This window comes from Mercenaria mercenaria, chromosome 16, assembly GCF_021730395.1.
Source record: "Mercenaria mercenaria strain notata chromosome 16, MADL_Memer_1, whole genome shotgun sequence".
Classification (NCBI taxonomy): domain Eukaryota; kingdom Metazoa; phylum Mollusca; class Bivalvia; order Venerida; family Veneridae; genus Mercenaria; species Mercenaria mercenaria.
The window spans coordinates 35,800,624-35,826,293 of record NC_069376.1 but is presented as its reverse complement, the minus strand read 5'-3'; the positions used below and the strand labels follow the sequence as shown (position 1 = coordinate 35,826,293).

Below are 25,670 nucleotides of genomic sequence, written 5' to 3'. Positions count from 1 at the left end.
AGTTTAAAGCACAGTTGGGGTGAAATTTTGCAACATCTTTATTTCCACCAAGTTAATGGCATATAGAATGCTTTCATGACATTGAAAATGATACAAAGCAAGAAGAAAGTTGATTTTCCCCATTATTTCAAGTATTACAACAGTTTACTTCCTTCTGTAAAAATTATTTGTTATTTATTATTACGGACGTCTTACAAAATTCATAATTCATAATTATGTCGATCAATTTATGGCTGCACTGACCACTTTCACATCAACCACATTTTATTGAATGAGTTCTAAGCATACAGAAAATTTGTAGTATTTTATTACATCCAATCAGAACAATACTGTGAAATCATTAATATTCGTGGGGGACTAATTTTCGTGGCTTTCGTGGTTGAGTCAATCCATGAAATTTAATCCAAACAAACAAGTAAAATTCCCGTTTAATATATGCTCAAAAGTTGAAATCCACGAATTCATATCCCCATAAAATTGCCATTTTGACCAAAACCATGGAATTTCATGCCCACAAAATTTAATGATTTTACAGCAATTTTCACACCCAGCATGCTGCCAAGTTTTCATTTAGGTATTCTCTGCCAATTATATGCTAAACATTGTCGATAGTGTTTGATAATATTTTTCAAACAGGTGTTATTTATTTTTTATCCTATCATATTAAGAGGCCAGTTTAACACCGATTATGACTATCAACACCATTAAATCTATTCTTAGTAGACGTTTTTTTGGAACTTTTTCAATATCAATGGCAATACAAACTGTTTTTCTTCAAGTATTCTAGACTAAATTAACACTAAACAAGTTTTAACTGACAGAATGGAAGTTCAATGACCATGTCTTGCATTTTGAAGGGAAAGGACTTTTTATTAACTTATAGATTACTGCTAGTAAAGTGAAAACAGACAAATATTAAACAATGTTGGCTATATTTTTTCTGGTTCATCGGATCACGGAGTCCACCATCTATGTAACAGAATTCCGCTTCAGACGGTGCTAGGGGGCATGAGGAGTGTCGCACGTTAAACAGACTCAAACCGAGTCTTGATATTATTTTACTTGCTTGCATTCTTAGCTTACAGATTGTATTTACATTCCATAATTTGATGTTGATCAAACACAGTCATGGCATTGCCGTCTCAGATAGGACCATGGTTTAATTAAATGATTACAGACATTATGATTACTGAGAAAAAGCCACAATATAAAATTTTAAAGTTCCATCAATATCAAACATCAACATATTATTGTTGAGATATCACCATGGATTATTAAACTGCTGTCATCAACTTCTGGTATATTCCTCAGGAATGACCATGGTTTATTGAACTGTTGTCATCAATTTCTGATATATATAATGCTCAGGTATGACAATGGATTATTGAACTGTTGTCATCAATTTCTGGTATATTTCTCCGCTATGACCATGGTTTATTGAACTGCTGTCATCAATTTCTGATATATATAATGCTCAGGTATGACAATGAATTTTTGAACTGTTGTCATCAATTTCTGATATATATAATGTTCAGGTATGACCACGGATTATTGAACTGTTGTCATCAATTTCTGGTATATTTACTCAGGTATGACCATGGTTTATTGAACTGCTGTCATCAATTTCTGATATATATAATACTCAGGTATGACCATGGATTATTGAACTGTTGTCATCAATTTCTGGTATATTCCTCCGGTATGACCATGGTTTATTGAACTGCTGTCATCAATTTCTGATATATATAATGCTCAGGTATGACCATGGATTATTGAACTGCTGTCATCAATTTCTGGTATATAATACTCAGGTATGACCATGGATTACTGAACTGTTGTCATCAATTTCTGGTATTATTCAAGTATGACCATGGTTTACTTTTGTAATACTGGAGGATATCACTGAGATAAATGATCCTGCCAACATCGGAAAGCATTTCTGAGATAAATTTAAGAGTATAGGGACATGGTTTACATAATAAGAGATTTCTTCAACACAAGCAGGCCATATCACTGTAACAGAACCATGGTTCATTCAAATCATTCATCGTAACTGAGAAAGGAACAATCACATGGGTCATTCAAGTATTCTAAAACGGTAGGTTCTCATAACAGACTGACTACATCCACAAGTGAAACCAACCTAAACAAACATGAAATATTTTTAGGAAATTTTACAATACGCATCACTCATTTTGAACAACAGTTCTCTATGCACTTCCAACATGCAACGAACATTTCATTATTGAAAAAGCATCTAATTATTAAGCTCAATGGCTCAATTACCCACAGAAATTGGATACTATAAATTAAAATGCGAAATTTTGCACCCAGACACTGAATTAATTTTGTTTAGCGTTTTTTGACAGTTATATATTGCAACTCCTGAGCACAATATCATCTTTATATATTTATGTCTGGCACGATCAAACACCGTATTATGTGAAACCACTAACTGAAAGTTTTGCTTCTTCAGGTCTCCTTGTCCTCTGTTTTGCGGTTAATGGTAATAAACCAAACATTTTTTTTAGACAACCATCAGTGACAAACTGACAACAGGCCTCATATTCACTCCACTTTGATAGCATATTCTGAACACTTTCAGTTTCTTTCTAAATATCTTGGCAAAGCTCTCACAAAATAAAAGAAATTTCAAGAAATAAACAATTACTGTAATAAAGTTCATTTCTAATTAACCTTTACCCTGCTAAATTTCTAAAATGGATTGGTCCATAATTCAATTTGGGCAGTACCACTTGTTTATCAGAGGGGGTATTACCGTGTATTGGAAAGAGTGGACAAATAAACTGACAATTACTAATTGGACTGACCAATCTGAATTCCGAAATTCATTACAGGATATCCTCGGGATTACCGCATATTGGAAACACTTGACAAATGAATTGGACTGACCAGTCAGAATCCTAAAATTCATTTTAGTACAACCTCGGTCTGAACAAGACAGAATGAATGACTGAAAATTGCTTGCAAAGGTTGGAGGATGTTTAAATAGATTTACAGAGGTAAAGAAACCATTAACTATGGTGGCTGATTTCTGCCATTTTGTTCTGCCATGGCATGATGACGCCTTTCAAATGCCCCAACATGCCAATACAACAAACTAACTTGCCAACACGACACATTAACTGCTCTAATAATGACAATACCATATTTTGTCGTATTGGTGCGCTAAATGTCGTTCTTTCCCTTTGGCATCCTTTAAATACACATTTACATTCCAGAATCTGCCACCATTACTTACAGAGGTTACAGAGACACCATTATTTACAGAGGTTATGTAATTTCAGAATCACTTCAGATGACACTTGAGTATATTCAGACATATTTTCTATATCTACTCTCTCATCTAAACAATTTTAACCCTTAGCCTGCTGCAGGTGAATTTAACAGCCTTTGCAAACAGCTTGGAACCAGATCAGACGCCGATTAAATCGGCGTCTGATCAGGTTCCAAGCTGTTTGCTACTCTGACAATATTTCTTCCAATTTTGGAGCAAATTGAATGAACTTAACAATTTTAGCAGACGACATTTCCAGCAGACGACAATTTACCTAGCATGCTAAAGGTTAAATACTACCTCTTCATTATGTCTGCATTATGTCCCTTACATTATTACAACCCTGTTCCTACACAGTATTCTCCCTTTATAGTAAAAGGTCTAATTGCCACCATAAACATTTAAGCAGATTTCTAATAAATTTATCACCACTTTAACCTTTAGCATGCTAGATAAATTGTCGTCTGCTGGAAATGTCGTCTGCTAAAATTGTAAAATTCATTCAATTTGCTCCAAAATTGGAAGAAATATTGTCAGAGTAGCAAACAGCTTGGAATCTGATCAGACGCCGATTTAATCGGCGTCTGATCTGGTTCCAAGCTGTTTGCAAAGGCTGTTAAATTCGCCTGCAGCTGGCTAAGGGTTACATAAATATACCAATGAGAATATTATACCCTTCATTAGATTTCTTTTGTATTGTTTCTCTATTAGTGGTTTGTTTAGAAATTCAAGAGTACTTCGAAAGTAAGACGTCTAAACTGGACAGTTTTAATAAATTCTAGTAAATCTGGTTACCTCCCTTATTAGCTCATACATTTAAACTAAAATACAAGAAGAAACATTTTTCTGGCTGTATAGTTTTTGCAATGTTTCTAAATTTATATTTTAAACAGAACATAAATTTAATGTGCTATTATGTATTACTGACCTTGACTGGTAAAATGTTGTGAAAAATGCGAGTTACTTAGTCATCAATTTACAGAAGAATTCTTCCTATAACTGGTAATTAACAATTAGCATAACAAGTAGACTCATCAATTAGGCGGAACAGGTAACAGTAATGACTCTCGTTAGTGATGTAAACAACCATATGTTAGTGTATAATCATAACCTAATTAAGCCTACTTTGTCCTAATTTATATTTTTACAACTTCTACCTCATTATCCATGTAAAGTTGAATTAGCTACAGTTCACAGTGTATGGGGCCTTTACAGTGGATTATGTATGGGATCTTTACAGTGGATTCTGTATGGGACCTTCAGTGTTCACAGCAGATTTTATATGGGACCTTCGCAGTGGATTCTGTTACTCAGTGGCACCCTCACTTTTTATTCTATAGGGAACATTCACAAAGGATCCTGTATGGGACCTTCACAGTGGATTCTGTATGGAACCTTCACCACAGATTCTGTATGTGACCTTTACCATGGATTCTATATGGGACCTTCACAGTGGCTTCTGTATAGGACCTCCACTGTTGATTCTGTATGGAACCTTCACCATGGATTCTGTATGGGACCTTCACCACAGATTCTGTATGTGACCTTTACCATGGATTCTATATGGGACCTTCACCATGGATTATGCATGGGACCTTCACCATGGATTCTGTATGGGACCTTCACCATGGATTATGTATGTGACCTTTACCATGGATTATATATATATGGGACCTTCACCATGGATTATGTATGGGACCTTCACCATGGATTCTGTATGTGACCTTTACCATGGATTCTATATGGGACCTTCACAGTGGCTTCTGTATAGGACCTCCACTGTTGATTCTGTATGGAACCTTCACCATGGATTCTGTATGGGACCTTCACCACAGATTCTGTATGTGACCTTTACCATGGATTCTATATGGGACCTTCACAGTGGCTTCTGTATAGGACCTCCACTGTTGATTCTGTATGGAACCTTCACCATGGATTCTGTATGGGACCTTCACCATGGATTCTGTATGTGACCTTCACCATGGATTATATATATGGGACCTTCACCATGGATTATGTATGGGACCTTCACCATGGATTCTGTATGAGACCTTTGCCATGGATTCTATATGGGACCTTCACAGTGGCTTCTGTAAAGGACCTCCACTGTTGATTCTGTATGGAACCTTCACCATGGATTCTGTATGGGACCTTCACCATGGATTCTGTATGTGACCTTCACCATGGATTCTGTATGTGACCTTCACCATGGATTATATATGGGACCTTCACCATGGATTCTGTATGTGACCTTTACCATGGATTCTATATGGGACATTCACAGTGGCTTCTGTAATAGGACCTCCACTGTTGATTCTGTATGGAACCTTCACCATGGATTCTGTATGGACCTTCACCATGGATTCTGTATGTGACCTTCACCATGGATTATATATATGGGACCTTCACCATGGATTATGTATGGGACCTTCACCATGGATTCTGTATGTGACCTTCACCATGGATTCTATATGGGACCTTCACAGTGGCTTCTGTATAGGACCTCCACTGTTGATTCTGTATGGAACCTTCACCATGGATCTGTATGGGACCTTCACCATGGATCTGTATGTGACCTTCACCATGGATTATATATATGGACCTTCACCATGATTATGTATGGACCTTCACCATAGATTATGTATGTGACCTTCACCATGGATTATGTATGGGACCTTCACCATGGATTCTATATGGAACCTTCACCATGGATTATGTATGGGACTTCACCATGGATTCTGTATGTGACCTTCACCATGGATTATGTATGGGACCTTCACCATGGATTCTGTATGGGACCTTCACCAAGGATTCTGTATGGAACCTTCACCATGGATTATGTATGGGACCTTCACCATGGATTATGTATGGGACCTTCACCATGGATTATGTATGGGACCTTCACCATGGATTCTGTATGTGACCTTCACCATGGATTATGTATGGGACCTTCACAGTGGCTTCTGTATAGGACCTCCACTGTTAATTCTGTATGGAACCTTCACAGTGAATTCTGTATGGGACCTTCACAATGGCTTCTGTATGGGACCTTCACTGTTGATTCTGTATCATCGGGATCTTACAGTGAATTCTGTATGGGACATTCACAGTGGATTCTGTTTGGAACCATCACAATGGATTCTGTTTTGAAACTTTCAAAGTGGCTTAAATGCTCACAGTCTGGGACCTTCACGGGTGATTCTAAATATGACATTCACAAAGGATTCTGTATGGGCCCTTCAAAGTGGATACACTGTTGACATTTTGATATTTAATTACCACTTTATTTTAGCACCAATGTCCCTCTTTGGCCAGCCATTTACATCAAGTCTGACTGTATTCTGAATTCTGTATCAACTTTTTTCCTATGCACACTGCAAAGACTCTAGTCATACGATTTCAACTGCCTGATTTTTTGAAAAAAAAAAACATAACCTTCCCTTAAATAGAATCTATCTCATCTAAGCTTACCTACTTAGGGTGCAGGGAAATCATTAAAGCATTTATCAGTCTAGCGACTTCAAATTAAGAAAAATTGTCAACAAATCAAACAAACAGTCGGGACCAGTTTTCACCTTCTTATCAATGAGCTCTATTCAAACCGTGTTTCAAATTCAACGGAGATGAAAATAAAATGCACGATAAAACACCGAAAACAAACACTTAAATGACCTTTTTTTTTCTCTGCGGAGGTTTTCGTAATATTAAAGAATTTAATACACCTCTGCTACGTTTTCTATTGTTCTACAACATGTTCTTCCCAAATTTACTTTTTGTCGTAATTTATTCAATAAGACGCGTATAAATCAACACGTATCTTCACTGTCCTCGTCAAAACCAGTGAGTCACAGTATGAATGGCTGTGATGAAACAAAACCTTAAAGTAAATTTACAAAATTGACATAAAAACGGCAAAACTTCAAACAGAACAAAAAAACGGCTGATGACAAACAATGGTATTAAAAACAAAACCTCTTAGCCGAGTCATCACTCTTACTTTCAGTTCATGTTTACTTAGGAAAGTAATAAAAAAAAAAACTTCACTTTTTTTTTTGCTTCAAAATTTTGTTTGAAATTACTCAGACCTCAAAAAAAAATATCCTAATACCATGACAGTACCTTTAAATAAAGTTTAAAGGGGCTGACCTCCAAAATGATCTTAAAAATCATCATTATTGGGGAGTAATCAGAACTGGCCTTAAGCAAAAATCTGTATTAACCAGCCACTGAACATACACTGTAGTTGGAATCTTCCTTTTTTTGTCACACTGACATAACTGTTAGTCATACGGCAACTTTCCAGCTTTTCACAGTTGAGGAAGATCCCAGGTTCCACATGGGCAGGCGCCTGGAGAGAACCAACGACCTCCTGTAAGCCTGCATCCGGGCAGCTAGATAGCTTTCTGACATGAGGATTCTACACCCCAAGTGAGGCTCGAACCAACATTGGTGAGGGGCAAGTGATTTGATGTCAGCAACCTTAACGTCTTGGCCACTGAGGCTCCCAGTTAGACTCATAAATCAAGGCTATTTACATAAATATTATTTATATATTAGAAAGATAAAAAGTACAGCTACCAACTCCTGCAGTTTTATTGTGCTTCACTACATATTTTACCAACTTTACAAGTGTTTCTAGAAATACATATTGCCTATATGATACATATCGCAAAATCTGCCATACCATGTTGAGGTATCATAATACTATGATATGAGATTTCAATGTAAGTGATATAGTTACCTGACTGCAAGAACTCGGCGGATCACTCTGTTTGTTTTTTTTAATTTTATTTACAATTACTTAGTTTTCAAAATGATTTGAATTAATCGAAGAGGCTTGCCTCTTTTAAAAAAAAAACAAAAACAACAACACTACAAAAACGCATGATAAGATCATCAAATAAAAACGATTAACTGACGACAAAAAATAATCAAAATATTTATTATCAGATTGGAACTGCATTTTCTCTGGAAACTTTAAAGTAAATATTTAGTTTGTGCATGAAATATAAAACATTCTGCATTTAAAACACAGACGGGATGCACTCGAGCATCTGGCCAATCTTCTAATTTTTTCTAATTAAAACACATTCACAATCTACAAATAAAATCAAAATAACTGCTAGACCAATAAATAAAACAATTTAATAGCTTCCCGCACAAATGTTGTATCTTCAAACCAATTTACTGACAAATACGATACTTACGCTGAAACGACTGGTTTTTCCATTCACATGGAAAATTTATATTGTGATTTGAGACAGAAGTTAACATGAGATGCAATCAGTCAATTTAACCATCACGATTCATTTCACATGATAAAATGATATCCCGCCTTTTGGGCAGCTTTTTAAAAATTCCTGCTTTTTATCTTCTGATTTAAATCTCTATACATAACGATAAGCATGTGCTTAAAAGTGTTGGAAAAATTCAATCCAGTTGCTCGCTGGACACAAATGTACACGTTTAAATTTCAGAATTACAATGTGTATTCGGCATTTCTTGTATACTTTTAAAGTATTGTAAAGGCAGAAATTTTCAAGAGGGTTGTTTATTTCGCTATATTCTCAAGGCCCTACATGTTGCTAAAATTAATCCTCATGTAAATATTCGCCTTTAGAATAATTTGAATTAGGTAGACTACCATTTTTACAATTTCGCGAATATTAAGCTTCGTGAACATACTCAAAGTTTCAAATTCGCGAAATTCTGACCTAGCAAAAATACATGTTTTTACAGTAGGCAAAAATGAGTAAAACTTATGACCTTCAAATTTTCGAAATCTAAGACACTTACTGAAAAAGAGACATCAAAACCTATTTTTCACACGTACACAATAAAATGTAAAACCACAACCCATCTAATATCAATGTCGTCTTTAACATCAGCTGTGTCAAGATCTGCAACAAGAGGACCATGATGGTCCTGAATCGCTCACCTGTCTCCACATGACCCAGTTTTGAACTGAGTATGACGTCATTTTTTCTATTATTTGACCTACTGACCTAGTTTTTGAGCTCACCTGACCCAGTTTTAAATTTGACCTAGATATCATCAAGATAACAATTCTGACCAATTTTCATGAAGATCCTTTGAAAACTATGGCCTCTAGAGAGATCACAAGGTTTTTCTATTTTTAGACCTACTGACCTAGTTATTGATGGCAGGTGACCCAAGTTTTGAACTTGACCTAGATATCAAGATGAACATTCTGACCAATTTTCATGAAGATCCATTCAAAAGTATGGCCTCTAGAGAGGTCACAAGGTTTTTCTATTTTTAGACCTACTAACCTAGTTTTTGACCGCAGCTGACCCATTTTCAAACTTGACCTAGATATCGTCAAGATAAACATTCTGACCAATTTCATACAGATCCCATGAAAAATATGGCCTCTAGAGAGGTCACAAGGTTTTTTTATTATTTGACCTACTGACCTAGTTTTTGATGGCAGGTGACCCAGTTTTAAACTTGACCTAGATATCATCAAGATGAACATTCTGACCAACTTTCATGAAGATCTATTGAAAACTATGGCCTCTAGAGAGGTCACAAGGTTTTTCTATTTTTAGACCTACTGATCTAGTTTTTGACCGCAGTTGACCCAGTTTCGAACTTGATCAAGATATCATCAAGATAAACATTCTGACCAATTTTCATACAGATCCCATGAAAAATATGGCCTCTAGAGAGGTCACAAGGTTTTTTTATTATTTGACCTACTGACCTAGTTTTTAAAGGCACGTGACCCAGTTTCGAACTTGAACTAGATATCATCAAAATGAACATTCTGACCAACTTTCATGAAGATCCATGAAAAGTATGGCCTCTACAGAGGTCACAAGGTTTTTCTATTTTTAGACATACTCACCTAGTTTTGGACCGCATGTGACCCAGTTTCGAACTTGACCTAGATATCATCAAGATGAACATTGTGACCAACTTTCATAAAGATCCCATGAAAAATGTGATCTCTTGAGTGGTCACAAGCAAAAGTTTACGGACTAACGCACGGACGGACGGACGACGGACGCTGCGTGATCACAAAAGCTTATCTTGTTACTTTGTGACATGTGAGCTAAAAATGCCGGACTTGACTCAAAACTGATCATTTTTATAAGTAATGAATTAAGTTGAAAGACAAAATCCAGAATAGTATATATATATATATATTCTGAATTGTGTAAAATGTGATTACATTTTATACTTAAGATGAATATCTAAATGTCTCGGCAAATTTCAGCGCCCCAAGGTTACTATAGCGACATCAAAATAGGAAATAAAGCAGACTTGCTTAAGACACAACAAAGCAATGACAAGGTAACATCATGATTAACATTCTCCGACAGGTAAAATATCGCATACATGTATACTTCACGTTTATATACATTTCATTCACAACAATTAAATTAATTAAGCCATACAATAATTATTGCATACCATCATTTATATATACAAGTGTCAGACTAAGAAACCTGTCATTTTTGTTTGCCTTTCTTTGGACAGAAAATAAGATCAGTCTTCATCTACACTGTGATTTTCTTCTTCTTTTTGCAGTATTTGGGACTGATTCCCAAAAATACTCAGTTAGTACATAATAACAATATTATTATAACAAAAGACAATATGCCTTTAAGTGATTTCATTTCTCTGATTCTTAAGTTGTTCAAGTACAACACAATTTTCTGGATCCTGCCATTATTATCCCTCCTCCACTGTTGCTTAAAGCTTTCTGAACACTTAAAGGCCACCCCTGTACCTGGTATATCTAGAGGTTTGCGCATCGGTCCAGTCTGGACATCTTTTTTAGCAAGTCTTTAGGTTAATAAGGTCTATTATAGGGCCAGTCTGGACCTCTTTTTAAGACTTTATGTACATACAGTCTATTACAGGTCTAGTCTGGACCTCTAAATTAGCAAGACCTTTAGGTGAATACAGTCTATTACGGGTCCAGTCTGGACCTCTAAATTAGCAAGACCTTTAGGTGAATACAGTCTATTACGGGTCCAGTCTGGACCTCTAAATTAGCAAGACCTTTAGGTGAATACAGTCTATTACGGGTCCAGTCTGGACCTCTAAATTAGCAAGACCTTTAGGTGAATACAGTCTATTACGGGTCCAGTCTGGACCTCTAAATTAGCAAGACCATAAGGTGAATACAGTCTATTACAGGTCCAGTCTGGACCTCTAAATTAGCAAGACCATTAGGTGAATACAGTCTATCAAAGGTCCAGTCCGACCTCATTGTAAGACTCGAGGTAAATACAGTCTAATTAACAGGTTCAGTCTGGACCTTTTTGCAGTAACTTACTTTAGGTAAGTACAGTCCTATCTGGACCTCTTAAATTAGCAAGACTTTAGGTGAACACAGTCTGTTTAAGGCCAATCTACAGAATATTGCTGTCTTGCTACATAAACAACTACTTTGTGGTATAATTAGGGTTAACTTAAGTTCGCTCTGACATTATACTCCAGCTTTTAAGTTACAACCCTTAGGCTTGATACAATACCGTTATCAGCTGAAATTTTTTCAAAGCATGTGGCTTTAAATTTTGCTACACTAGCAATTACACCCGCATAAACCGACCATAAAAGATCAGCTAACCAGACATGTAAATGATCACCTTTCGCTGGGGCAACTTAAATATTTTAACAATAAACAACCGAAGCTTGGTTAAAACTAAACATTACAAAAGAATGCAGCCACCTCTCAGCCTCCCACTTTTCACACGTCATGGGTGGCAATTGTCCTCTTCATTGTAAAAAAGTGGGGGGGGGGAGCTTTAACATTTTTAAGGCCAGCAGATGGAACAAGAATTACATTTTGGAATATCGGGTAACTAGCAGTTAAACTGAACTTACATTATGATAGTACGGACCACGCAATAATGCGTTTCATCTATGCCTAATTAAATAACTAAAATTCAATGGAGTACAGGATTAATACAACAACGTATCGTTGAATTTCATTTGACAGCTTACTTGCTTTTAATATGCACCTTCCCTGTCTCTGTTAGTCCAATCCATAGTCTAAACTCAAAATCTACAGGGGTATATACTCTATGCTGTACTTAGTATTATATATAACCTGTAACACTGACCCATATATAGGCCTGTCTGGTCCAGATTTATATATACCTTGGCTATTAAAGAATTTCAAAACAAGATGTGACAAAATTAACAATCTGAATCAAATTTACAGATGTACACATTTAGATCAAACTCTATTGAAATCTAACCTTTAATTTATTAAGGTTTAGGAGTATATCATAAAAACACAGAAATATTAGATAAACGAACAACATCTGTACCAACAATCTACTTGTCCACTACATGTTACAATGTACCATCCCATAGCATGCACATACTTAAAATATTCTCAAATAGTTGTCCCCCTTTAAAAATGAATGCCATTTGTAAAGAAGCAAAAATAAACATTATTGCTGAAAACTTCGCTCCACCTAGTTATGTGCAATTTCAGCATTGGGACATTATTGCAAATGCATCAAACTTAAGATTATATAACACTGTTCTTTGAAAATGTTGAGTTTTAAGGGCACTGAATTGTCAGACAGTGTCAGCCCCTTTATGCAGTCCTTTTCTGGAATTCAATGTACATATATCAGAAAACTGAGAATAGTTTTGTAGAGTTATATACATGTTTTATACGCTGTTCAATTTTCATGTAAAACTATTAACCCTTTCTATAATTTGGTGTTGTCTAAAAATGTAGGCTAAGCATCAAGGTTTAAAGTCTGAAGATATTAGGGATTTACTACTGTAAATATACCTTGTACATACCTGAAATATATGCTGAACTGCAATCTACTTTTTAGTTAACATACTCTTTTTTTTTCTTCAAAATTTGAGCCGTGCCCGTGCCAACATAGTGGCATCCGCGCAGTCTGGTCAGGATCGTGCTGTTCGCTTTCAAAGCCTATTGCAATTAGAGAAACCTTTAGCAAACAGCATGGATGCTGACCAGACTGCAAAGATGCGCTGGCTGGTCTGGATCCATGCTGGTCGCAAAGCCACTATGCTGGTTTTCTCATGGCGCGGTTCATTTAGCCATTTTCAATGAGCTTAATCATTATTTGCACATGCAGATTTGGAGAAAAACTTGCATGGCTTTCTTTTTCATATAATGTAACTACTCAAATGTCAGTGAGAAAACCATTTATAAGGATCAGTGCTTGAATTACACATTGACATAAAAATAAATGTGTTTGAACCTAATACACAGAACAAAAAAATACTTCATGGTTTCTTAGGGATTTCAAATAATAAGATTAATGGTAAAGTGAAAAACTGGTAGGACATCAAAATTACAAGCCCTAGTAAAAGAATTTATCTCATATGATAGGCGATTCTGAACACAAGGTAGTGGGCCCGTAATGATGTTTGACAATTTCCATACAATTGCGTATTCTGCATATGAGACACGCCATGAGAAAACCAACATAATGCATTTGTGACCACCATGGATCCAGACCAGCCTGCGCATTTGCGCAGTCTGGTCAGGATCCATACTATTCGCTTTCAAAGCATATTGCAGTTAGAGAAACCATATTGCAGTTAGAGAAACCGTTAGCGAACAGCATGGATCCGCGGATGCGCAGGCTGGTCTGGGTCCATGCTGGTCGCAAATGCACTATGTCGGTTTTCTAATGGTGCGGCTCGTATGTGATTTCAGCATGTTCATATGAACTACGAATGCCAAAAAAGCATTAGGAGGAAACGTAATCGAACCAAAATTGCCAAAAGTCATTATAGGTCCACTATAACCCGACTGATTGTAGCAGGATGCCCGCACTACAGGATATGCTGGTGATATAATGTAGTATTGAAATGCAGGCACTGTACTACAGGATATACGGTTGATTCGATATAGTGAAATGCCAGCACTACAGGATATATATAAGTTGGCAATATATGAAGTAGTGAAATGCCAGCACTACATGATATGCTGGCAATATATAAGTAGTGAAATGCTAGCACTACAGGATATGCTGGCAATATATGACATAGTGAAATGCCAGCACTACAGGATATGCTGGCAATATGAAGTAGTAAAATGCCAGCAATACAGGATATGCTGGCAATATGAAGCAAAGAAATGCCAGCAATACAGGATCTGCTGGCAATATGAAGTAGTGAAATGCCAGCACTTCAGGAAATGCTGGCAATATGAAGTAGTGAAATGCCAGCACTTCAGGATATGCTGGCAATATGAAGCAATGAAATGCCAGCACTACAGGATTTGTTGGCAATATGAAGTAGTGAAATGCTAGTACTTCAGGATATGCTGGCAATATGAAGCAATGAAATGCCTGCACTACAGGATTTGTTGGCAGTATGAAGAAGTGAAATGCCAGCAATACAGGATATGCTGGCAATATGAAGTAGTGAAATGCTAGCACTTCAGGATATGCTGGCAATATGAAGTAGTGAAATGCCAGCACTTCAGGATATGCTGGCAATATGAAGCAATGAAATGCCAGCACTACAGGATTTATTGGCAATATGAAGTAGTGAAATGCCAGCAATACAGGATATGCTGGCAATATGAAGTAGTGAAATGTTAGCACTTTGTTGGCAATATGAAGTAGTGAAATGCCAGCAATACATGATTTGTTGGCAATATGGAGTAGTGAAATGCCAGCACTACAAGGTATGCTGGCAAAATGAAGCAATGGAATGCTAGCACTTCAGGATATGCTGGCAATATGAAGCAATGAAATGCTAGCACTTCAGGATATGCTGGCTATATATAAAGTAGTGAAATGCCAGCACTACAGGATATGCCGGCAATATGAAGCAATAAAATGCTAGCACTTCAGGATATGCTGGCAATATATGAAGTAGTGAAATGCCAGCACTTCAGGATATGCTGGCAATACAGCAATAAAATGCTAGCACTTCAGGATATGCTGGCAACATGAAGTAGTGAAATGCCAGCACTACAGGATATGCTGGCAAAATGAAGCAATGAAATGCCAGCACTCTGGGATACGCTGGCAATATGATATAGTTGGCAAAATGATAGATACCAGCACAACATCATATATTAACAATATAATGTAGTGAAATGCCCGCATTACAGAAAATGTTAGCATAGAGGGAAGTGCCAGAGCTATATATAATAACAATTGCTAGCAAATGCAGAAATGCCAGCAGTGCATACATCAGGACATGCTGTGACCAGAGTATTGTAGGCACTGTGAAAAAAAGCTAGTTAGAATTATCACATCAAACATATCCTTACAACCTAAGAAACCTGCTTGCTCGGCCTTTACATGTCATGTTACAAGATGATTTATGTTAGCTGGTATCATGTAACAATACATGAATGGCTGGATATGTCATCAATTAATCTCATATTATCATAAATTACAGAAGGAAATTTGGTGGATGGCATGAATTGGTTTGTCTCACCTAATTAAGAGCCCACTGCCTGGGTTAACACACAACACAGCCCACTGCCAAGACCTAATGCCTGCATGCTTAAAGAAATTTGACAGAAGTTGTAATTTCTAAGGTCATTCGTTCTCCACCTCTGATATGTGTGTGGAAGTTGTAACTTACAAGTGGAGAACAAGTAAGATCGGTATGAGCTAGAAACACTTGGTTTAGATTGTACTGATTACTGGTGTTTTTTTTCTGTCAATCTCCAGGACTTAGTTGGTGCCCCCATCAAACTTGTTACTTACCCACTTTGGCTCAGGCACCAACATATCTCAATGCGTTCTGCAGACGTTAAAGTATTAGAAACAAACACTATTCTACGTTGTTGTTAGTATGTTTCAGTTGTATGTACTGTTACTAACCAGCAGAAAAAGATAATCTTTGATTTTCTTGCATTTATTAAGTCGGTATCAGACTGCTAAATTATTTCAAATATGTAAATTCTACAATCACATGTGTCCAGTATTATCATAGAAGAAACAAAACACTTCTTTTATGAACAAAATATACAAGAAACGTTCTTTACAAAGATACAATAAATCACAGTTATAGGTAGTTAACCTACCCAGTAAAAACAATTTCAACCTCCCAAAAAAATCAGAGCAAGAAGAAACAGAGTAATAAATAAATCAACATCCCTCTGTAATAAATATATTCTGTCTGAACAGGGCATTTTTCTCTAACATTTTTTGTAGTATATCGTATTGATTCGGGTTTTGTTTTTTTCATTCTTGTTTCTGCCCCCTAACAGAATCAAAATCCTTGTGTGTTCCATATCGAAGTAAAATTCATATATTTTTACTATTCTAGAATCATTTAGTGAAATTTTCGGTCGACAAAAGTCTAATCCCTGAATTATATTAAGTCTGCATGAAAGATACTTTAATGCACACTCTCCTGTAGCTGGGAGTTGTTTCAAACCTGGCTGAATGTAATTTTTTTTGCTGATATCTCTTGTTAAACAAACATCTAGAATTCTAATTCAAACATGGGTTAAAGTATGCCAGTATTTCACTATGTATATGCAGAACTATTATGAGAACTGCACTTAACCTGACATAGATTAGATACACTATCATTTTTTTGCAAGTAGAAACTTAAAACAACTGTCATTGTACTTGATGCAGGACAAAATCTGAACAAAAGCTGTCACCGAGGATGTAGCAACACTGGACTATTCAACAGCCTTGTCAATTGAATGAATATAAGTCAAACAAGAGCTGTCTCCATAGGATGACACATGCACCCGATGGCACTTTGAATGATTAGTTATGGCCGATGTTAGAGTTTAGGACTTTTGACCTACGGAGCTGGGTCTTGCGCGCGACACGTCATCTTACTGTGCCACACATTCTTGCGTAGTTATTATAAAATCCATGCATGAATGACAAAGATATGGACCGGACATGCCCATCAATGCACTATCATGAAAAATGACCTTTAACGTCTAAGTGTGACCTTGAACTCTGAGCTACGGACCTGGGTCTTGCGTGCGACAAATCGTCTTACTGTGGTACACATTCATGCCAAGTTATTTGAAAATCCATCCATCGATGACAAAGATATGGACCGGACACGCCCATCAATGCACTATCCTTTAACGTCTAAGTGTGACCTTGACCTTTGAGCTACTGACCTGGGTCTTGCTCGCGACACATCGTCTTACTGTGGTACACATTCATGCCAAGTGATTTGAAAATTCGTCCATGGATGACAAAGATATGGACCGGACACGCCCATCAATGCACTATCCTTTAACGTCTAAGTGTGACCTTGACCTTTGAGCTACGGACCTGGGTCTTGCACGCGACACGTCGTCTTACTGTGGTATACATTCATGCCAAGTTATTTGAAAATCCATCCATCGATGACAAAGATATGGACCGGACACGCCCATCAATGCACTATCCTATAACGTCTAAGTGTGACCTTGACCTTTGAGCTACGGACCTGGGTCTTGCGCATGACACGTTGTCTTACTGTGGTACACATTCATGTCAAGTTATTTGAAAATCCATCCATCGATGACAAAGATATGGACCGGACACGAAAATTGCGGACAGACCGACAGACTGACAGACCGACAGACTGACAGATTGACAGACGGTTCAAAAACTATATGCCTCCCTTCGGGGGCATAAAAAGGGGCATTATTTTGTAAAAATGCCTATCAGAGTGTAAGGACTATGTGTGTCAGGTCATCACAGTGGACAAGTGTGTAAAGTTTCAATCCATTCCCAGAGTATAGGTACTGTGATACCAGCTTATGTACAGAAATTTAACCATGTGAACTGCTAAAGATGAAAAAGTTTCTAAACATGCAAAGTACATTTCAATCCATTCCCATAAGTGGTTACGGTGAGTTACCAACTTAACCAAATCAGGATGCCCACACATGGATGAGTCCAATAGTTCAACCTATCCTTCAAATAGTCTAGCTAAAAATCATTCACTCAATTAGTCCATTGTGAGTAATTATGTTGTATGCCATTCAGCCAGTTCAGGTCACAATTACTAGGGATGACGCTAGCAGCTACTAATCATACCTTCTTCACAGAAGAAATGCTCTGCGGCTGGTTCCCAGCTCTTAATGGTCATGCAGAATGAGCAGTGCAAACACTGTTTTACTTATTACCAGAGGGCCAAGACTGTGACTGGTCAGTTACTTTAAAGGTGGGAGAAATCATATTTAGTGTAACTGCATATCCTACCCTGAACTCTTACATCACGACTGGTATTGTTATATCCTTTCCGCAGCCTTAACGTACTAAAACATTTTAGCGTCTTATGGCCCTTTCACGCTTCCGTAGAAACAACATTTATTACACGAAACTTATTTTGAAAATATTTCTGAAATGTCTAGGTATGCAGCTTTCAAATACGGTTATATCTTACATCTGAGGCATATACTGACAGTCTCAGACAACATCAACAAGAGTGCCAGAATGTCACAATATACGCCCGTCACAGCAAATTTCTTTACTCTAGCACCTGTATTTGCAAATGGAATTTTAATTTTGTGGTTGTTTAGTAATCATTGTAAGTCTTCTGTTTTTCTAAGTCCACAAAAAAACTCCTTACCAGGTAGAGATACCTTAAAATACACCTAAAATTTGAAAGTAACATCTATGTTGTACCACAGAAAAGTGGTCTTGTTTTTTCCCTACGGTCAATTATAAAAAAAGTTACAATATAAGTTATTTATAGTAACAACTAAGGGAAGGTAATCTTAAAAAAAAAAAAAAAAAAAAAAATCCAAAAAAAAATTTTAAGTCCACACAAAAATCTTTACCAGGTAGAGATTGGTCAAAATACACCTCATAATTGGATGTAGCATGCATGTTGTACTACAGAAAAGTGGTCTCGATTTTTCCCTACGACTAGCAATGAAAAAGTTACAATATAAGCTATTTATAGTAACAACAAAGGGAAGTAATTCTAAAAAGGGAACTGCGCATGACACTTCGTCTCATGATGGTGTATAATTGTGCCAAGTTACATCAAAATCCCTCTATGCATGAAGAAGAAATGCTTCGGACAAAGTCATTCTTGTATCTGACCTTTGGCCTCTAAGTGTGACCTTGACCTTAGACCTAGGGACCTGGTTCTTGCGCATGACACTCCGCCTCGTGGTGGTGAACATTTGTGCCAAGTTATATCAAAATCCCTCTATGCATGAAGAAGAAATGCTCCGGACAAGGTTTTCATTCTTGTATCCTTTGACCTCTAAGTGTGACCTTGACCTTAGACCTAGGGACCTGGTTCTTGCGCATGACACTCCGCCTCGTTGTGGTGAACATTTGTGCCAAGTTATATCAAAATCCCTCTATGCATGAAGAAGATATGCTCCGGACAAAGTTTTCTTTCTTGTGTCCTTTGACCTCTAAGTGTGACCTTGACCTTAGACCTAGGGACCTGGTTCTTGCGCATGACACTCTGTCTCATGATGATGAACAACTGTGCCAACTTTCATCAAAATCCCTCCATGCATGAAGAAGATATGCTCCGGACAAAGTCATTCTTGAATTTGACCTTTGACCTCTAAGTGTGACCTTGACCTTAGACCTAGGGACCTGGTTCATGCGCATGACACTCCGTCTCATGATGGTGAACAACTGTGCCAAGTTTCATCAAAATCCCTCCATGCATGTAGAAGATATGCTCCGGACAAAGTCTGTGGACGCCGCCCGCCAGGGGCGTTCCCATAATACGTCCCGTTTTTCAAACGGGTGTATAACAAGAGCACCGCCTTGCGGGTGCTGACGCTCATCTGATTTTTTTTAGTGTAATAGAAATATTGTCCTACCCATGATTTTCTAAGTCTAAAAAGGGCCATCATTCTTGCAAAAAGCAGGATAGAGTTATGTTTCTTGATGTACAGTGTCCACTTATGATGGTGAAAAACTGTTGCAAGTTTTAAAGCATTAGCTTTGATAGTTTATGAGAAAAGTTGACTTAAACATAATACTCAACCAAGAAAATGATTTTCTAAGTCCAAAAGGGGCAATAATTATTGCAAAAAGCAGGATGGAGTTATGTTGCTTGCTGTACAGGGTCAGCTTATGATGGTCAACAAGTGTTGCAAGTTTCAAAGCAATAGCTTTGATAGTTTAAGAGAAAAAGTTGACCTAAACATAAAACTTAACCAAGAAATCTGATATTTTCTAAGTCCAAAAGGGGCCATAAATCTTGCAAAAAGCAGGACGGAGTTATGTTTCTTGCTGTACAGGGTCAACTTATGATGGTGAACAAGTGTTGCAAGTTTTAAAGCAATAGCTTTGATAGTTTAGGATTAAAGCTGACCTAAACATAAAACTTAACCAAGAAAACTGATTTTCTAAGTCCAAAAGGGGCAATAAATCTTGCAAAAAGCAAGATGGAGTTATGTTTCTTGATGTACAGGGTCAGCTTATGATGGTGAACAAGTATTCCAAGTTTCAAAGCAATAGCTTTGATAGTTTAGGAGAAAAGTTGACCTAAACATAAAACTTAACCAAGAAATCTGATATTTTCTAAGTACAAAAGGGGCCATAAATCTTGCAAAAAGCAAGATGGAGTTATGTTTCTTGCTATACAGGGTCAGCTTATGATGGTGAACAAGTATTCCAAGTTTCAAAGCAATAGCTTTGATAGTTTAGGAGAAAAGCTGACCTAAACATAAAACTTAACCAGGCAACGCCGACGCCGACGCCGACGCCGACGCCGACAACCGCTCAAGTGATGACAATAACTCATCATTTTTTTTTCAAAAAATCAGATGAGCTAAAAATGACATTTTGAGCAATTTGACGAAGTTCCAAAATTATCAATGTACCCTTGGTCCATTACGGACCCCTGTGGAATTTCTGTTTACCCAGAGCTCAAATATTTTTTCATAGATTAAAAACTGACATGCTGTACTAAAGCCCAGGTAATTTCAATTCGTAATAAAGTGCTGAAAATTGGCTCCCCAATAGCAAAAAAAAAAAAAAAAGTCCCCAATAGCAAAAAAAAAAAAAAGAAAAAAAGAAGTCCACGCGCATACATTTAGACGGGGTGACCCCTGCGCGTGACCCCTGACTATCTACGAATCAAAATGCGGCTTTCGTTTTCAAGTTTAGCATTTCTACTTTCATTTTATTTACTTCCAGAAATAGCTGAAGGTCGAGTGACATCATTTTCTGTGTTGTCAAAAACATACATATGCCTGGCGAGATTGCATAAATATGTGCTGGCCGTCCTAAGGATATGGCAGCTGTTATAGTAGGTCTGAGTACTATAAATCCCGCACGATAACTCAAATAATAACATGTTTGATAATTATGATTTTTCTTCATTAAAAGTTTCAATACAGAAAATATTTTTGTATAACATTACAGTATGCACTTTAACTTCTATCACTGGCAACCTTTCTGAGTTCAACGATGCATGAGAACCATAAGAATCAAACGACAATGTAAACATGCTGTCGTTTAAATTATCGTGCGGGAGTAGTAGTACAGAATAAAGGAACATTGGTAAACATCATTATATTACTGAATCTGAGCACCATTACATTATTTCTAAAAATACTGTAAATGGCGTTTAAACAACATTAAAAACCAGTTAAAAAAGTCTGGACACAAGTTTTCTCACATACGCAACCTAAATTTCCTGGCATAATGTAATAAATCAGTAGCTTATACATAATAGAACACTGTGTCACCACAAATGTACTCCTTAATGCACTGCGGGATATAACAATGACTTATCAAAGTTGAAATTACACCATGGCGTGCGAAAACAAATCTTCCCTACAGTGAGAGTGTCACTACAAATGGACAAAACTAGTTAGCGAATGATAAAACTGGACATTTGGAGGTAGTAAAATATAAATCGGTAGCAGTAATTTTATATTATACACAAATACAGTATATTAATCGTTTCTCCAGACAAACAGAAAAGTACTACTATGTTACCATTCAGAGGATGACTAATAAGCCGCACTGAACTTGTGGGATTTCTTGATATTTCTTTTATTTTCATCCACAAATTTCAAGACCAATGAGTGGGTGTTGTGACAGTTCTCAAGTTTCTGTGGATATAACACAATGCTTCCTTGAAAAAAAGTTCTTGTCTTAGTACCGGTACCTATCTATTAGTCGCCTAACATTCATCAAACTTTTTTCATGTTCCCCTGCCCTGTTATATAATTTGCTTTTTTTTTCTTAGCAGGGGCCAAGTCATTAAACTTTCAACTCAGTGTATAACCTTAAATACTGATTGCTATCCTCATCAAGGGCAAATTACTGATACCAATTTTATTAGTTAATTCACATAAAGAAAAAAAATTCACCATATCATGTTAAGGTAGCGGACAATTTCATAATAGCAAGCAACAATTTTTTTGCAATCAATGTGGATAATTTAGTAATAGCAAGCAACGATTTTCTGCGATCAATGTGGATAATTTTGTAATGGCAAGCAACAATTTTCCTGCGATCAATGTGGATAAATTTGTAATGGAAATTAAGCAACAATTTTCCTGCGATCAATATGGATAATTTTGTAATGGAAAGTAACAATTTTTTTGCAATCAATGTGGATAATTTTGAAATGTGCAATCAATGTGGATAATTTTGTAATGGCAAGCAACACTTTTTGTGCGATCAATGTGGATAATTTTGTAAAGGCAAGCAACGACTTTTGTGCAAGATAATTTTGTAATGGCAAGCAACGACTTTTGTGCGATCAATGTGGATAATTTTGTAATGGCAAGAAACACTTTTTTGTGCGATCAATGTGGATAATTTTACAATGGCAAGCAAAGACTTTTGTGTGATCTATGTGGATAATTTTGAAATGGCAAGCAACGATTTTTGTGTGATCGCTGTGGATAATTTTGTTATGGCAAGCATCAATTTAGTGTAATCAGTGTATTCATGAATTCTAAAATTTTCGACAATTTTCGAGCCCTTGTAGTGTTCATACCAGAACTTTAGGCTTTCCAAAAGCAGCTGGAAATGCCAAAATCCCATTTGAAGAAAACATAATTGAACAAAAACTGCCAGAGCTCTGTCCTTACGGGTCCAGTACCTTGACTGGTTTCAACATTCCTGGATTTACTATACATAACTGTTGTGAGACAGTTACACAATGCCAACTTCCATGCCGGATCAAAAGCAAAATGGCAGTAGAAATTTCTTCAGAAGTGTAATTAATGTATATCCACAGTAATACAGAAACATGAAGAACATTGCATGTAGCCAGTGTCTGACACCAATCGTTTCAATGACATGTGAAGAATAGGCAGAAGTTCATTTACAATTCGAGTCGTAATATAATACACATAATTGTAATAATAATCGTTTAAAATGTCTTAAAAATTAGCCGGTTGTAAAGGAAACGTCTGCGGAACAATATCGTAATTTGTATAATGACCTTACTGTGACAAAATGGGATCATTACTATATATCATAACAAAGTCTTCTCAATTAGCCAAATATAAACTTTGCCACCAACAGCGCATAAAAAATGACTAGTATTTGTTTCTCATCTACATTTGGAAGAAAATGTTACAAACTAGAAATGTGAAGCAATGACTGTCCATACAGAATGGGTATACATAGTTCCTTTTTTTAATATATCTTGTTTTTTTTTAAAGCATGTTAATTTAAGGTCAACTTTCCAGCTTTATTTTTTGCATTGTAAAAGCTATAGCCAATTGGACTGGCCCCTGAACTTATCAGGTAACCAACGTCACCATGAAACTTTAAAAAAATCCTCAGGTCTTACTTTAACCCTTACCATGCTAAATTTCTATAATGGACTGGTCCATCTTCCAATTTGGGCAGTACCATTTATCATTTAAAGGGGTGTTTACTAAAAATTTAATGACTGAATTAGTGAACAATGCAGACCATTATCAGACTGCATGGATGTGCAGGCTGATCTTGGTCTGCACTGGTCGCAAAGGCAGAATCACTTGCCGCCAGCAGGCCAAGGGTTAAAGAGTATGTAAACAAGTAAGATAATGCTAGACTGCTTTGTTATTAATTATACAGACTACAAGGCAAGCAAGATTTTGCCCAATGTTATATTTTTTGTGAATAAAATAAAATTTAATTTCAATCACGTACAGAATGCAAAATGACTTTCTGGCTGACAATGACTTGAGGGCGATACAGTAATATCCAAAAAGTGGGACAATGCAAACAATATATTGACTGGTTGTTCACTGCAATAGCTTTAAAACATTATCATTTAATGTCGTAAAAATATAGGGAACTTGGCTGCACTTATTACCCGATCTACTTTTATATACATTATCTAATAAATCATAAATCGCTTCAAGTCATACCTTGTATACCTACACATTTGTAAACAGCATTCACAAAGGCTATCTAAACACCTTACATGACATAGATAAATATATTTTTCTGTTTTTGTTGTCATTAAAGTAGTTGTGACAAAAAACTGTCCTTGTTTGTTCAAACTAAAACCATGATTGTGTTAGTCCAGATTTGGCTTAATTTTCGCAGCTAATTTTGCCCTGTAACCCTAAATCTAAACTAATTTCACTTAGTTTACCTCGCGGTGATTGCTTAGTCACCTACAACTATCTTAAGAAACCTGGGAACCAGGTCTAACATAATTACAGTGAAACCTATATTTAGCAGTCCATCAGAGGGGTCAGGCACAATATGACTTCTAAAGGCAGTACTGGCCATTTAAGTCAGGTCGAAATAACTCTGACATAAACAGTTTGGGAAATCATTTGACTGACTGCTTAATGCAAGTGGCTCATTAATACAGGGGAGCTGCTAAGGCTGGTTCAACTGTAATTAAGCATTCAAAATCAAGCCTAGAAATCTATTAAATGACAACAACTTTACCTATACAGGTCAGTACATTTTGCTTTTCAAGTATGCAGCCTGGATAATGCAGTCCGACATGCCTCCAGATCAGGGGTTCCATTTGACCCGGGACCCCGGGTCCGGACCCGGGAGATTTTCAAAAGACGCTCAAAGGACCCGGCAGAATACTTACCTGTGCGTCCTTCGGGACCCGGGGGCATTTTCCTTTGATAATCCTTTCTCTTGTCATTAATTTCCTTCAGTAAAACTATTTCCACGATAGACACGTGTATTCAAAATAAACACTCGCGGTCATGCTCTCCTGCCTTTGATCTCTGCTAAATCCCGCCCTATCTCCTGTAGACATGCCTCGCTGATTTTTTATCAGCAAGTTACGTCACGGCGAGTGCACATAGGTAACAAGAAATCAATGAAGTGTTGAAATTAATTGATGAAGCGAATCCTGTGTACTGTCAAAAAAGGCGCCAATTATTAAATTATCGTAAGCAGCTGATTACCGAGCATGTGAAAAGTGCCCTGCAAGATTTTTTCATGCCAACTTTAAATTAGACCATTGTTTAGTGATCATATCG

At 36.8% G+C, this 25,670-nt stretch overlaps 1 protein-coding gene across 1 annotated transcript in view; it reads right to left on the bottom strand.

The window, feature by feature from the left end:
* LOC123539606 (exostosin-1-like) overlaps window positions 1-25,670 on the bottom strand; it is a 114,509-nt gene that overhangs the window by 59,628 nt on the left and 29,211 nt on the right. The gene's annotated exons all lie outside the window — the stretch shown is intronic.